Source organism: Thalassophryne amazonica, chromosome 16 (genome assembly GCF_902500255.1).
Source record: "Thalassophryne amazonica chromosome 16, fThaAma1.1, whole genome shotgun sequence".
In the NCBI taxonomy this organism is placed as follows: Eukaryota; Metazoa; Chordata; class Actinopteri; order Batrachoidiformes; family Batrachoididae; genus Thalassophryne; species Thalassophryne amazonica.
In genome coordinates this window covers 78,073,459-78,089,236 of record NC_047118.1, presented here as the reverse complement: position 1 = coordinate 78,089,236, position 15,778 = coordinate 78,073,459, and the positions used below count along the sequence as shown (strand labels likewise).

Below are 15,778 nucleotides of genomic sequence, written 5' to 3'. Positions count from 1 at the left end.
TCAGGTGAGCCAGGTGGTTTTACTGAGAAGTTCCTCCTCTCAAGTTAAGGTGAGAGCAAAGAAAACCTGCACTGTGTTGGCCCTTCATGATGATGTTATTATACTGTATAATTCCTTATTGCTGTATTATTCATTCATCTTCTGCCACAGGCTGTGGTGGCAACAGACAAAGCAACTCATTTCACACTTCACTATTCTTGGCCAAGTCATCTAACTCTTCCTGGGGGATTCCGAGATGTTCCCAAACCAGCTGGGAAATATAATCCCTCTAGTTTGTTCTGGGTCTTCCTGGGAGCCTCCACCCATTTGGACATACCTGGAAGACCTCCCTAGGGAGATGACCAGGGGGCAATCTCACCAGATGTCCAAACCACCTCAGCTGGCTCTTTTGATAAGAAGAAACAGCCATTCTACTACCTGTCCCTCCCAGATATTTGAGCTTCTCACCATGTGAAGATGTGTAGCACAGAGCTGTCATGACACATGAGCCCATAGCACCCTCATAAAAATGCCAGGCTCCAACCATAGCACCTGCAGAAAAAAATCTCTGGAGGTGCCACTGCAGCTCAAAGTCTCGGCCTTAGCAATGGACGTCTTGATCGTGGACCATTCCAATTCCATGTCCCAAATCTCCCTTGGGATGTAGACGTTCCTTGAGAGGTGTGAGTTGAAAGCCATGTGGACAAGTTCTTTCACTAAATATTCCCAGAAAACCCTCACACTGCATTTAAACCTTCAAGGCTGGTTTGGTGGCTTACCCTACAACCTGACACTACTCAACACCAAGTTGTTATCAGTTGACAGCTCCGCTCCTCTTTTCACATATGGTCGCAAGACTTATGACACAATTAAAACAATCAATTATCAACTTTTGACCTGTGGCAGTCTTGTACCAAGTGCACTTATGAACAATCTTGTGCTTGAAGGCATTTGTGATGGACAGTCCATGACCAGCACAGAAGTCCAGTCTTGCGAATAAAGATTAGATTAGATTAGACAGAACTTTACTGATCCCTTGGGAAGATTCCCTCAGGGAAATTGAGGTTCCAGCAGCATTTTATAGCAGCACAAAGAGTAAGAAGCACACAGACTATCAAAAGTGAAAAGCAGTTTGCAAATACGAGGTCTGTGAGAAAAGTATCAGACCTTTTTATTTTATGCAAAAAATATATGGATTTGATTCATATGTTTTTACGTCAGCCAAGCTTGAACCTTCGTGCGCATGCGTGAGTTTTTCCATGCCTGTCGGTTGCGTCATTCGCCTGTGGGCAGGCTTTGAGTGAGCGCTGCTCTACCCCTCTCATCGTTGTTTCATTGTGAGGAAATGGCGGAATGATTTGGGCTTTTTTTCCATCAGAATTTTTTCCGAAACTGTTAGAGACAGGCAGCTGGAAACCATTCGAAAAATTTATCTGGCTTTCGGTGAAAATTTTACGGGCTTCACAGAGAATAAGGAGTGTTATTACAGCTTTAAGGACGGCCCATAATGGCGCACGGCACCCCGCGCTCCGAGCCGCCATCAAGAGGCAGAAACCACCACATCATTTCTAAACGGATCGCTGTGTGGAGCCAGGACTGTTGTGTGCAATTTCTCTGGTTATCACAAGAGCTGGACATCAGCCATTTTCAGGCAGATTTCACTTTTAACAAGAGATTTTGTCATGGAAAGCCGCACGGAGGCTTCGCACGTCACGACCGATTCGCTGATGAAGCGAGACAAAGGAACACCTCCGTTTCGGAGTGTTAAAGGACAAGTTGGGACATGTCTATCTCGGCTTTCAGTGCTTACCAGTCGAGTGAGTATAAGAGAAATTGTGGGGAGCTGGGGCATGTCCCAACTTGTCCTTTAACACTCCGAAACGGAGGTGTTCCTTTGTCTCCCTTCATCAGCGAATTGGTCGTGACGCGCAAAGCCTCCGCGCTGCTTTCCATGACAAAAAAGCCCAAATCATTCCGCCATTTCCTCGCAATGAAACAACGACAAGAGGGGTGGACCAGTGCTCACTCAAAGCCTGCCCACAGGTGAATGACTCAACCGACAGGCGTGGAAAAACTCACGCATGTGCACGAAGGTTCAAGCTTGGCTGACGTAAAAACATGAATCAAATCCATATATTTTTTGCATAAAATAAAAAGGTTGGATACTTTTCTCACAGACCTTGTATATACAAATACACAATATCAATACCAGACATACTGATCAATACTGGTTTACTGGCTACTATTGTTCCTCTCATTCTCATTCCCAACCCCTGTCTTCCTGTTACTCCTCTTCCCCCCGCGTGAGGAGTTGTACTGTCTGATGGCCTGAGGGACAAAGGAGTTTTTCAGTCTGTTGGTCCTGCACTTGGGAAGGAGCAGTTTGTGGCTGAAGAGGCTCCTCTGGTGCGGGCCCCACCCAGGCAGAAAACTTTTATGCAGCCACTGACTGTGTGCACTCGGTGATCCATCACACGCTGACAGATCAGTGCCGTGCATAAAAAAAACACATCAGATCCAGATGGATGACAATCCGTTTTAAAGATTTTCACTTTGCAAGCATATAGCCTCAAGGATCGGATGTGGTTTGGCCCAGAATTGTGTCCAGTACAGGAGGCAGATGGGATCACATGCGCTCACCCTGTATTCCACCTCATCACATTAAAAACACACCTCCCCTTCTGTTCTTTTTTTCTTTTTTCTTTTGGTTTTCTCTGTGCAGCTCCACATTTAGGCAATAAACTGTGTCTGACGTTACTGAGTGCTGCAAACTACGATCTGATTTTCAGTTCATTTTGAAATCAAACGCAGTTTAGCACGTGCAAAAGAGCGATTTTGCAGACAAATGGACGAACGTTGGCATTCGAATGTTGGTGACAAACGTTCTAAAGTTGGGCTTACCAACGTCAAAATGCCTGTAAGCCGCAGAAAAAATAAAACCAGCAAGAAGAAACAGAGAGGCAACTGTCCAAGAGCCCATAGTTCAATTCAAACTGGTCTGGTGGCTTTCAGGTTGTTAAAATGTAGAAATGTAGAAATGTATGAATACACACACACACACTATATATATATATATATATATATATTGTCAGAGTTGTTCAGAGTTTGACCTGAAAAGAACAACTGTTTACACACAGAAATGATCACACAAGAGACACTGAATTTCTTTGTCCTGTACAGGAGAGGACAAACGAGAAGCTCCTTCAGAAAGAACTGTTGTCCGCCCTAAAGGTCCTGCCCATTTGCCTCTCCTTTTTATTGAATATCGTTACATACAGCATATAGGGGTGACAATATCTCAAAACAATGGAAAGACACAAAGTCTGGTCTTACATTGATATGAAAACTGTTATGGCTTTTGAGCCCTCAGTCTCCTAAGCTTTCCATAACAATGTCCAGCCCTTGAACCGTGTTCCAGTTACAATGCTCTTCTTCAAGGCTGAACCATTAATCAAAAGTACACATCTGTGATTAGCCAAACATGACCCTAGCCAACCAGTCTGACATTCTAGAAAAACAATCTGCACATTGAATGGTCAAAGATCATCTGCTCACTTTACAGTTTTAATGATCACTTGAACTGTTCAGCGTATATGATTGCTTTTGACACTAAGTAATTATTTAAAGGAATAATGGTACATGAACTTTCACACATGCATATACGTATATATGAAAAATAGAGAACAGAATCAAAGACATGATTACAGAGAATACATCAAAGTGAAGACATTAATATTTGATTTCATATATATATATATATATGTGTGTGTATATAAAGTCGTGTGATCCACACAGGTGCATGTAATCAACGTGCAGGTGGATATAATTAAAGCTGCCTCTTCGTTGTGGTATTTTCGGGGGGTGTCACAGATAAACCTTTGGCTCATTGCTTTTCCTCCCATCATGACATCATGATGCGCACACCCACCGGACTGTGCAGGAGTGTCTTTTTTGGACCGCTTTTAAAAAGTTCCTCAACTTCAAAGCACGTCCTGCTGCTGCACTCAGCCCACACAGACGGGACCAGACAACAGAAAGAATGTAGACAGACATCAACGTCTGCATCAACAGGCTGATAACAGCAATCCCTCAGGTGACGACTCATAAAATAATTGTATGCCTCCAAAAACTTGAAATCTTTTATGGTCATCGTCTCCAAGATTTAATTTCTCACAATGTCGCTTTCGATCTTCGGGATTAAGACTTGACACGTAGCCTAAAGTCATCTTCCCGTGCGTTTTCTCACCGCATCTGTTTGAAGTTTGGAGTTTTCTGCCTACAGCCTGTGTGCGCATGTGCGGGAAAAGTGGAAGTAAATAACAACAGCATTCCCTTCTGTTGTCCATAATGTCCAGCACTTTGTCCAATGTTCTCTTCTCTGCCACCGTCACCAGAGAGTCCAGCTTCATGTCAACCACAGAGCCAGCCCATCTGATCAGTTTGTGTAGCCTGTGTGTGTTCTTCTTGGATGTGTTGCCCCCCCCAGCACACCACAATGTAATAGAGGACACTGGCTACCACAGACTGGTAGAACATCCATCTGTCCGCTCTGTGCCTCTCACCATGGACAACTCCAGAAAAAGAGAGTGTTCAGCCCCTCTCCAGAACTTTAGTTCCAGAGCCCATGCTGCATGTGGATGTGAGTCCAAATATTTCTAGTTGGTATCACTCAGCCTCCCACACCAGCTCAGGCTCCTTCCCCACCACAGAGGTGATGTTCCACATTCCAAGAGTCATGTACCATAACCATAACAGTGTCAGATGATGTGAGATTTGCACCCGTCCGCTGTCCATAGAACAGTGCACCAGGCTCTTTACTCTGTCCTTCTGGATGGAGGTGACATCATGTTTTGTTTTAAGAGCTGAACCTGACAGAACAATATGCCAAGGTCAGTGGAACCCACAAACTCCTCCACCATAAGGCATCAGTTAATTATTTAAACTGCAATCAGATAACATAACAGTGAGACAGTCACTGACAGTGAAACGAAAATGTAACCCCCCCAGTGGCCGCCTGCAGTACAGTCAGTTAAACCAACTTCACACATCTCCACTCAGTTTTTCCTCATTATGTCCATTCATTTGTATTCTGCATGATTCATCAGCTTTTACAAAGTCCTCCTTGCGAGGGTAAAGAGCTCATCCACCGCTCCACGACCAGGACAAAACCCGCATTGCTCCTCCTGAATCCATGGGCTCCAGGAGTATGGTTCCAGTGCCCATGCTGTGCGTGGAGGTGAGCCCAACTATTTCTATTTCTTTCTCCACCAGAGAGGTAATATTCCACGTTTTCAGAGTTAAGTTCCATAACCGAGTGTCAGTCCGTATGGGTAGTTGCCCTTGACTGCTGCCAAGATAACAGCACACCAGACCCTCGGCAGTATCTCTTGGCTCATCCATTCACCTATATGCAGATGACACTATCCTGTATACGTCCGGCCCATCCCCATTGGCACTAGCAGCTTTGTGTATAAGACTGAAAATGTTATTGTTTCCTACTAATTCTACAGTTGTAAACCTGTTCTGTTGTATATGCTGTAAAAGTGTATTGTTTAATCCACTTTTGTGATTTACCTCTGTGTTTCTCCCTATCCACCAGGTCGTTATTGTAAATAAGAATTTTTCTTAGCAACTTATCTGGTTAAATAAAGGTTAAAAAAAACTCTACAGACTTTATGCAGGTGGTGAGCCCACATGGGGAAGACACATGTCGTTTCTTTTAGCTGAGCCCAACCGAGTCCCACTGTCCATCCCTACTTGTGTCAATCATACAGGGTCATAACGATCACCCTTTGTCTGTCTCCTCACCTGGGGCCAATTTGCCAACGGTGGGCACACCAGGAACTAATGCTCCAGATAACATAGCTCCCAGGATCACTTGACCACACAAACCCCTCCACCACGATAAGGTGGCGATCCAGGGAGGGAAGATGGTCCACAAAGACTGCCAATAAAGAACTTTGGCAGAAGACCAACCATTTACCAGTCTCACATATCACCCAAACCAGAAGATGGAAATGGATAGGGCATATATTAAAGAAAGATGCAAACAACATTAGTTGTCAATCACTAGAATGGAACCCTCAAGGCCAGAAAAGAAGAGGTAGACCTAAGAACAGCTGGAGACAGACCCTAGATACAGGTCTGCAGGTCTTTCATGGGGAGAAGTGAATTAAAACAATTTCTGTGTTGTGTGGGCCGCTGAAAAGGAGGTACTGCTGGCCCACCACCATCAGATGGCGCCCTGCTTGGAGTGCGGGCTTCAAGCACGAGAGGGCGCCGGAACCAGTGGAGTGACAGCTGTCACATCATCACCACCAGCTGTCACTCATCTACGTCAACCTCCATAAAAGCCGGACTGCAACTCCACCTCCCCGCCGAGAAATCAGCTACCATACAGGTAATTCTCTGCTGAATCTAAAACCGAACAAAAGTCTGATCTCTTTTGCAGCCATTTTCCTGTGATGGAGTCCTTGTCTGCTGTGTTGGCATTTGGTGTGGACCGCGACGGCTTCGCCTCCCACCCCACCCAGATAAGTGGTTGTCTCAGGAGCTGTCCGAGTGTGTTATCGGAGGTGGAGGTTCTCCCTCCTAATTGAACACAGACTGTGGGATTACTGAGTGTGCGAACTCACACTCATCAAAAACGGTTTCTGTTCTCTGCCAGCAGTACCGGGTCTGACTGCTGAAGACAGTGGCCACCTGGGGCGCAGGGCTTGGCGGCTCCGGTGTTCTTCAGATCCGTTGGTGGTGGAAGCTGTGTGGGATCCGGCTCTTCTCGCACCAGACGTCTTCTATCTTCGAGCCTGCCACACATCACCTGGTGTATAATTGAGATTCCGCAATATTTGTATTGTCTGTACTTCGTCGTGCGCTTCACAACATTAAATTGTTACTTTTTGGCTATTCCATTGTCCATTCATTAACGCCCCCTGTTGTGGGTCCGTGTCACGACACCTTCCCAACAGGATTTCTCGGCCAGCGTCATGGATCCTGAGGGGCATCAACCGGAGCTTGAACAGCCAATGGAAGAGCGAGGTGCACAGGCGCGAGCAGGAGGCGTGTTAGGTGAGCTGCAGCAAATTCTAACTGCTTTCACTGCTCGGTTGGATCTAGTAACCGAGCAGAACGTTATCCTCAATCGGAGGATGGAGGCTCTCACCACCAGGGTGGAGGCACGCGATCAAAGCGCTGCTGCAGCACCTCCTCCTGCTGGTCCCTTGTCAGACACAGACGTTCCACTGGTCGTTCAACGACCCCCCCTCCGTCCCCTGAAGCATACATAAGCCCTCCGGAGCCATACGGAGGTTGTGTCGACACGTGCGCGGACTTCCTAATGCAGTGTTCGCTCGTCTTTGCACAGCGTCCTGTCATGTACGCGTCAGACGCTAGCCGGGTGGCATATGTTATTAATCTGCTTCGAGGAGAGGCACGCACCTGGGCTACGGCACTCTGGGAGCAGAACTCACGGCTCCTAACGTCATACGCTGGGTTTGTAAGGGAGTTCAAACAGGTTTTTGATCATCCCAACAGAGGCGAGACCGCTTCGAGCGTGCTACTGTCAATGAGACAGGAGCGCCGGAGTGCAGCCGAGTATGCAGTCGACTTCCGCATCGCGGCTGCGAGGTCCGGCTGGAATACCGTTGCACTCCGCGCCGCCTTCATAAACGGACTGTCTCCGGTCCTGAAGGAGCATCTGCTGGCTAAGGAGGAACCGCGGGATTTTGACGGGCTTGTCGACCTGGTTATGCGTTTAGACAACCGCTTAGAGGAACACCATCAGGAGCAGGGCGGGGGGCGTGACCGGGCATGGGCCGTCCCTCTTCCTTCCGGGTCCGAAAGGGTGCCGTCGTCCCCACGCTCCACAGCCAGAGGGCCCCGTGTGGCAACAGCTCCCCCTGCTGACGAAGCTATGGACACGAGCAGAGCCAAAATGAAATCAAATGATCGACAAAGGAGGCTGGCCCGCGGGGAGTGTTTTTTCTGTGGCTCTAGTGGTCATATACAGAGGAACTGCCCCAAACGGTCAAACTACAACGCCTTAGAAACTGGGCTAAGTGTGGGCCATAACACGCACGCGGGGAAACCCCGTAGATCCGCACAAATCCCAGTCACAATCCTTAGTGAGGATTTAACCCTTCACGCCCCAGCACTCGTAGACATGGGGTCGGAAGGGAATCTGCTGGACAGCAGATGGGCAAAGGAAGTAGGGCTCCCTCTGGTGGCTCTGCCTTCACCTTTGAAGGTACGGGCACTAGATGGCACCCTTCTTCCATTAATCACACACCAGACACAGCCCGTGACATTGGTGGTGTCTGAGAATCACAGGGAGGAGATTATGTTTTATGTAACACCTTCTACCTCCTGAGTGATTTTGGGTTTTCCATGGGTGTTGAAACACAATCCCCGGATTGACTGGCCGTCTGGGGTTGTGACGCAGTGGAGCAAAACCTGCCACCGGGAGTGTTTAGGATCCTCTGTTCCACCCGGTGAGACAGCTAAAGAGGAGGTCAAAGTCCCCCTCAATCTGACGGCGGTGCCGGAGGAATACCACGATCTTGCTGACGTCTTCAGCAAAGATCTGGCACTCGCCCTTCCCCCGCACCAACCGTACGATTGTGCCATTGATTTGATCCCGGGCGCTGTGTATCCATCCAGCAGGCTGTACAACCTCTCACATCCGGAATCAATGGAGACCTACATCCGGGACTCCTTAGCTGCCGGGTTGATCCGGAACTCCACCTCCCCGATGGGCGCGGGTTTCTTTTTTGTGGGTAAGAAGGACGGCGGAATCCGTCCATGCATTGACTACAGAGGGCTGAACGAGATCACGGTTCGCAATCGATACCCTTTACCTCTGTTGGATTCGGTGTTCACGCCCCTGCATGGAGCCCAAATATTCACTAAACTCGATCTTAGGAATGCGTACCACCTGGTTCGGATCCGGAAGGGAGACGAGTGGAAGACAGCATTTAACACCCCCTTAGGTCACTTTGAGTACCTGGTCATGCCGTTCGGCCTCACAAACGCCCCCGCAACGTTCCAAGCATTGGTTAATGACGTCTTGCGGGACTTCCTGCATCGGTTTGTCTTCGTATATCTAGACGACATACTCATCTTTTCTCCGGACCCTGAGACTCATGTCCAGCATGTACGTCAGGTCCTACAGCGGTTGTTGGAGAACCGGCTGTTTGTGAAGGGCGAGAAGTGCGAGTTCCACCGCACTTCTTTGTCCTTCCTAGGGTTCATCATCTCCTCCAACTCCGTCGCCCCTGATCCGGCCAAGGTTGCGGCGGTGAGAGATTGGCCCCACCCAACAAGCCGTAGGAAGCTGCAACAGTTCCTCGGCTTTGCGAACTTCTACAGGAGGTTCATTAAGGGCTACAGTCAGGTAGTTAGCCCCCTGACAGCCCTGACCTCCACTAAGGTCCCCTTCACCTGGTCGGATCGGTGCGAGGCCGTGTTTAGGGAGTTGAAGCGCCGGTTCTCTACTGCACCAGTTCTGGTGCAGCCCGATCCTACTCGCCAGTTCACAGTGGAAGTGGATGCCTCTGACTCAGGGATAGGAGCTGTGCTGTCCCAGAGCGGGGAGTCTGATAAGGTCCTCCACCCTTGTGCCTATTTTTCCCGCAGGTTGACCCCGGCTGAGAGGAATTATGACGTCGGCAATCGGGTACTCCTGGCAGTGAAGGAGGCTCTTGAAGAGTGGAGACACCTGTTGGAGGGAGCGACGGTGCCCTTCATGGTTTTCACGGACCATCGGAACCTGGAGTACATCCGGACTGCCAAGCGGTTGAACCCCAGGCAAGCCCGCTGGTCACTGTTCTTCGGGCGCTTTGACTTCCAGATTACATACCGCCCCGGGACCAAGAACCAACGATCGGATGCCCTGTCCCGGGTGCATGAAGAGGAGGCCAAGGCCGAGTTGTCAGACCCCACACAGACCATCATCCCCGAGTCCACTGTCGTGGCCGCCCTCACCTGGGACGTGGAGAAGACCGACTGGGAGGCCCTGACACGGAACCCGGACCCGGGGACCGGCACGAAGAATAAACAATACGTCCCACCGGAAGCCAGAGCTGCCGTTTTGGACTTCTGCCATGGTTCCAAGCTCTCCTGTCATCCCGGGATGCGCAGGACCATGGCGGTAGTCCAGCAGCGCTTCTGGTGGGCGTCTATGGAGGCCGATGTCCGGGACTACATCCAGGCCTGTACCACCTGTGCCAGGGGCAAGGCTGACCACAAGAGGACCTCAGGACTCCTCCAGCCCCTATCGGTGCCTCACCGCCCCTGGTCCCACATCGGCCTGGACTTTGTCACGGGCCTCCCGCCATCCCAGGGCAACACCACCATTCTCACGATAGTGGACCGGTTCTCCAAGGCGGCCCACTTCGTGGCCCTCCCGAAGCTCCCTACGGCCCAGGAGACAGCAGACCTCCTGGTCCACCACTTCGTGCGTCTGCATGGGATACCAGCGGACATTGTCTCAGACCGTGGCCCTCAGTTCTCCTCTCAGGTCTGGAGGAGTTTCTGCAGGGAACTGGGGGCCACCGTGAGTCTCTCGTCCGGGTATCACCCTCAGACAAACGGACAGGCAGAGCGGGCCAACCAGGAGCTGGAGCAGGCCCTCCGTTGCATTACCTCCGCGCACCCGACGGCCTGGAGCACCCATCTGGCCTGGATCGAGTACGCCCACAACAGCCAAGTGTCGTCAGCCACCGGCCTCTCCCCATTTGAGGTGTGTTTGGGGTTCCAGCCCCCATTGTTTCCACTTGTGGAGGGAGAGGTCGGTGTGCCCTCGGTCCAGGCCCACCTCAGGAGGTGCTGCCGGGTGTGGCGGACCGCCCATTCTGCCCTGTTGAAGGCCCGGACGAGGGCCAAGGCCCATGCAGACCGGCGTTCCCCGGCCCCTGCATACCAGCCCGGGCAGGAGGTGTGGTTGTCAACAAAGGACATCCCACTTCAAGTGGACTCTCAGAAACTCAAGGACAGGTATATCGGACCGTTTCCCATCACCAAGGTCCTCAGCCCGGCTGCAGTGAAGCTACGGCTACCACCTTCACTGCGGATCCATCCTGTCTTTCACGTGTCACGGATCAAGCCTTACCACACCTCACCACTCTGCACCACTGGACCTGCACCGCCTCCTGCCCGGATCATCGACAGGGAGCCGGCATGGACCGTGCGTTGGCTCCTGGACGTTCGTCGCAAGGATCGGGGGTTCCAGTATCTGGTGGACTGGGAGGGGTATGGCCCCGAGGAACGCTCCTGGGTGAAAAGGAGCTTCATCCTGGACCCGGCCCTCCTGGCCGACTTCTACGCCCGGCACCCGGACAAACCTGGTCGGGCGCCAGGAGGCGCCCGTTGAGGGGGGGGTCCTGTTGTGTGGGCCGCTGAAGAGGAGGTACTGCTGGCCCACCACCACCAGATGGCGCCCTGCTTGGAGTGCAGGCTTCAAGCACGAGAGGGCGCCGGAACCAGTGGAGTGACAGCTGTCACATCATCACCACCAGCTGTCACTCATCTACGTCAACCTCCATAAAAACCGGACTGCAACTCCACCTCCCCGCCGAGAAATCAGCTACCATACAGGTAATTCTCTGCTGAATCTAAAACCGAACAAAAGTCTGATCTCTTTTGCAGCCGTTTTCCTGTGACGGAGTCCTTGTCTGCTGTGTTGGCGTTTGGTGTGGACCGCGACGGCTTCGCCTCCCACCCCACCCAGATAAGTGGTTGTCTCAGGAGCTGTCCGAGTGTGTTATCGGAGGTGGAGGTTCTCCCTCCTAATTGAACACAGACTGTGGGATTACTGAGTGTGCGAACTCACACTCATCAAAAACTGTTTCTGTTCTCTGCCGGCAGTACCGGGTCTGACTGCTGAAGACAGTGGCCACCTGGGGCGCAGGGCTTGGCAGCTCCGGTGTTCTTCAGATCCGTTGGTGGTGGAAGCTGTGTGGGATCCAGCTCTTCTCGCACCAGACGTCTTCTATCTTCGAGCCTGCCACACGTCACCTGGTGTATAATTGACATTCTGCAATATTTGTATTGTCTGTACTTCGTTGTGCGCTTCACAACATTAAATTGTTACTTTTTGGCTATTCCATTGTCCGTTCATTAACGCCCCCTGTTGTGGGTCCGTGTCACGACACCTTCCCAACATTCTGTCTTATTTACAGTGATGACTTTTAATTTAAACAAATAAAGAACATTCATGTCAAAATATAAACATTTGTAGTTTATCACATTTAATGTGTGACTCACTGGGTCTCGGTCTTTTAATACCCCACACCATGGAATTCCTTGGAAATGATATAATAAAATATTAATGATCAGAGGCTCATTGTAGTAACCCGTCTAGGTGCTGTCCACTATAGAAGACAGCAGGGCGCCCATATAATCTAGATAGGGCTGCCAAATCTCTTCAAATATTGTAAAAAAAAAAAAATTAAAATATCAATCAATCAATTTTTTTTATATAGCGCCAAATCACAACAAACAGTTGCCCCAAGGCGCTTTATATTGTAAGGCAAGGCCATACAATAATTATGTAAAACCCCAACGGTCAAAACGACCCCCTGTGAGCAAGCACTTGGCTACAGTGGGAAGGAAAAACTCCCTTTTAACAGGAAGAAACCTCCAGCAGAACCAGGCTCAGGGAGGGGCAGTCTTCTGCTGGGACTGGTTGGGGCTGAGGGAGAGAACCAGGAAAAATACATGCTGTGGAGGGGAGCAGAGATCGATCACTAATGATTAAATGCAGAGTGGTGCATACAGAGCAAAAAGAGAAAGAAACAGTGCATCATGGGAACCCCCTAGCAGTCTACGTCTATAGCAGCATAACTAAGGGATGGTTCAGGGTCACCTGATCCAGCCCTAACTATAAGCTTTAGCAAAAAGGAAAGTTTTAAGCCTAATCTTAAAAGTAGAGAGGGTGTCTGTCTCTACTTGTATTGAAAGAATACATGTGGATTATATGTATGTATGTACATACATTTGGATTACTTGCAATCTGATTACTTTTGGATTACATTTCAAAGTAATCCTACCCAACCTTGATGGCTAACTAGTGTTACATAATTAAGTTTGTATAGGTTCTTAAAATTATTATCCACCATAATTCCAAGATATCTTATCTCATTTGGGGACAATTTAAATGGGCTCTTTTGCTGATATTCATCATCATGAAAGTTTGAAAGCCGAAGAATTTCACTTTTATTGTAATTTACCTTATATCCTGAGACAGATCCAAGGGTATGTAGAACTAATTGTAATTTAGCAAGAGATTCAAGTGGACTTTTTAAATACAGAATTATGTTGTCTGCCAGAAGATTGATTTTGTGTGTCATCTGACCCACTTTTACACCCTTTATATCTGAATCCTGTCTGACCATCTCAGCCAGAGCCTTGGTTGCCAGAACGAAGAGTCCAGGGGACAGAGGGCAGCCTTGTCTGCTGGACCTGCTTAGGGGGGAGGCAGTGGACATTTGTCCATTGGTGATCATTTTGGCTTGTGCTTTCTTATAGAGAGCTTTAACCAAATTAATAAAATAATGACCAAACCCAAATTTAGACAGCACCTTGAAAAAATATGGCCATTCAAGCCTATCAAATGCCTTTTCAGCCTCTTAAGCCCCGGTCACACAACACTAACGAAGGACACCAAAGCCAAAATGAAACAAGAAATCTGGATTTATGTTGACTTTCGGAGACATCGTTTAACCATTGTCCAGCTTTGTTCCTGTAGCTGGCGCTTCATCAGAATTTTCAAAGTGTTGAAAAATGTGAACGAATCCTGACGACAACCTCAGTTCATCCATAATACGTTTTGCTTTCTGTCTTGACGGTTCCTCATGGTTTGCGTAGTTCCCGTACCATCAGCATTCCATTTGATTGTCGTCCAACTTCATCCAACCTCCTAAGTCCGAAATCTTGTGCGAACATTGATGATGTCTGAACGGATCAAGAACTAAAGATCCGATGAGCTGAACGTGACTCGTCCATGTGTGAGATGAAAAGCAACGTTGTCATACAGAAACAATAGCGGCAAGAATGTTTTATCAACTACTTTAACTATTTACACACGTGCTGTCTGTGGCTGGAGAGGCTGTGCGCACACACATAAATAGCTGCGCGCATGTTCGCATGCTGTCTGTGGTTGGAATGTTCCAACCACAGACAGCATGCGAATATGCGTGTGCACACACGTTGTTTTTGTGAAGACAAACGTGTTGTCAAGACAACCAGAACTCGCGCCTGCAGGTGCTGTGGAGAGTGCACATTGGCTGCAGAAATGACCACAGGCTGGCGCTCGGTCTGACACCCGCTGTCAAGTAACATCATCATGAATGTTTTGTTTTGATTTTGTTTTAAAGCGTCAAGGTCACCGTTCAGTTCGTTCTTTTGTTAGTTTCGGTTTTGTTTCGTTCTTTTATGCGCTCTGGACTTGCAGGCTTTTCGGTGATGGGAGAAGTGCAGGCTCATTCGTACACTTTTTGTCGGCGATTTGTGACTTTAGGACTTTTTTTTCCTTCGTTCAGCTATCTCCGTGTGTCATGTGACCGGGCCTTTAGGTAAGGGCTATGCTGGGCTCAGGACTGGAGGTCACCACATGAATAACATTTAATAACAAGTTATTGGCCAACAGTCTCGTCTGAATAAAACCAACCTGATCTGAGTTTATCAATTTAGGTAAGTATTTACTCAACCTGTTTGCTAATGCTTTCAAAATCAATTTATAGTCTGTGTTCAAAAGTGAGATTGGTTGAAAAGAGGAACATTTTAGGGGGGGGTGTTGTGTGTGGGCCGCCAGAAGAGGAGGTACTGCTGGCCCATTCTCACCGCCTTTACGGCTCGGTTGGATCAAATGACCGAGCAAAACATCCTCCTGAACCGCGGGGTGGAGGCTCTCTCCGCACAGATGGCGGCAAGCACTCAGGGCGCTGCTGCAGCTCCTCCTCCTGCCGACCCTGTGCAGGATATGAACGTTCCAGTGGTGGTTCAACAACCCCTCCCACCATCCCCTGAAGCATACATAAGCCCTCCTGAGCCGTACGGAGGTTGTGTGGAGACGTGCGCGGACTTTCTTATGCAGTGTTCGCTCGTCTTCGCACAACGTCCCGTCATGTACGCGCCAGATGCTAGTAAAATAGCTTATGTGATTGCTCTGCTTCGGGGTAAGGCACGCGCCTGGGCTACGGCGCTCTGGGAACAGAATTCACAGTTGTTATCAGCATACACTGGGTTTGTGGGGGAGTTCAGAACAGTGTTTGATCAACCTAACAGAGGAGAGACCGCTTCAACTGTGCTGCTGTCAATGAGACAGGGACACGAGAGCGCAGCCGCTTATGCAGTCAACTTCCGCATCGCGGCTGCGAGGTCCGGCTGGAATGACGTTGCGCTCCGTGCCGCCTTCATAAACGGACTGTCGTTGGTTCTGAAGGAGCAGCTGGTAGCTAAGGACGAACCGCGGGATTTAGATGGGCTTATCGATCTCGTTATACGGTTAGACAATCGGTTGGAGGAACGCCGTCGGGAGCGAGGCGAAGGACGTAGCCAGATACGCGCCGCCCCTCTCCCTTCCGGGTTCGAAAAGGGGCCGCCCTCCCCACGCTGCACAGCCGCAGCGCTCTGTGGGGCAACAGCTCCCCCTGCTGACGTTGTTAGGGAAACGCACAGGGCCAAAATGAGGAGGCTGATCCGCGGGGAGTGTTTTTTCTGCAGCTCAAAGGAGCACATACAGAGAAACTGCCCCAAACGGCCAAAACGACAACACTCGCCCTTAGAGACTGGGCTAAGGGGG

General features: G+C 49.5%; 1 protein-coding gene across 1 annotated transcript in view; it reads right to left on the bottom strand.

Moving 5' to 3' along the window:
• Window positions 1-15,778, bottom strand: part of samd14 (sterile alpha motif domain containing 14) — an 85,448-nt gene that overhangs the window by 37,934 nt on the left and 31,736 nt on the right. The gene's annotated exons all lie outside the window — the stretch shown is intronic.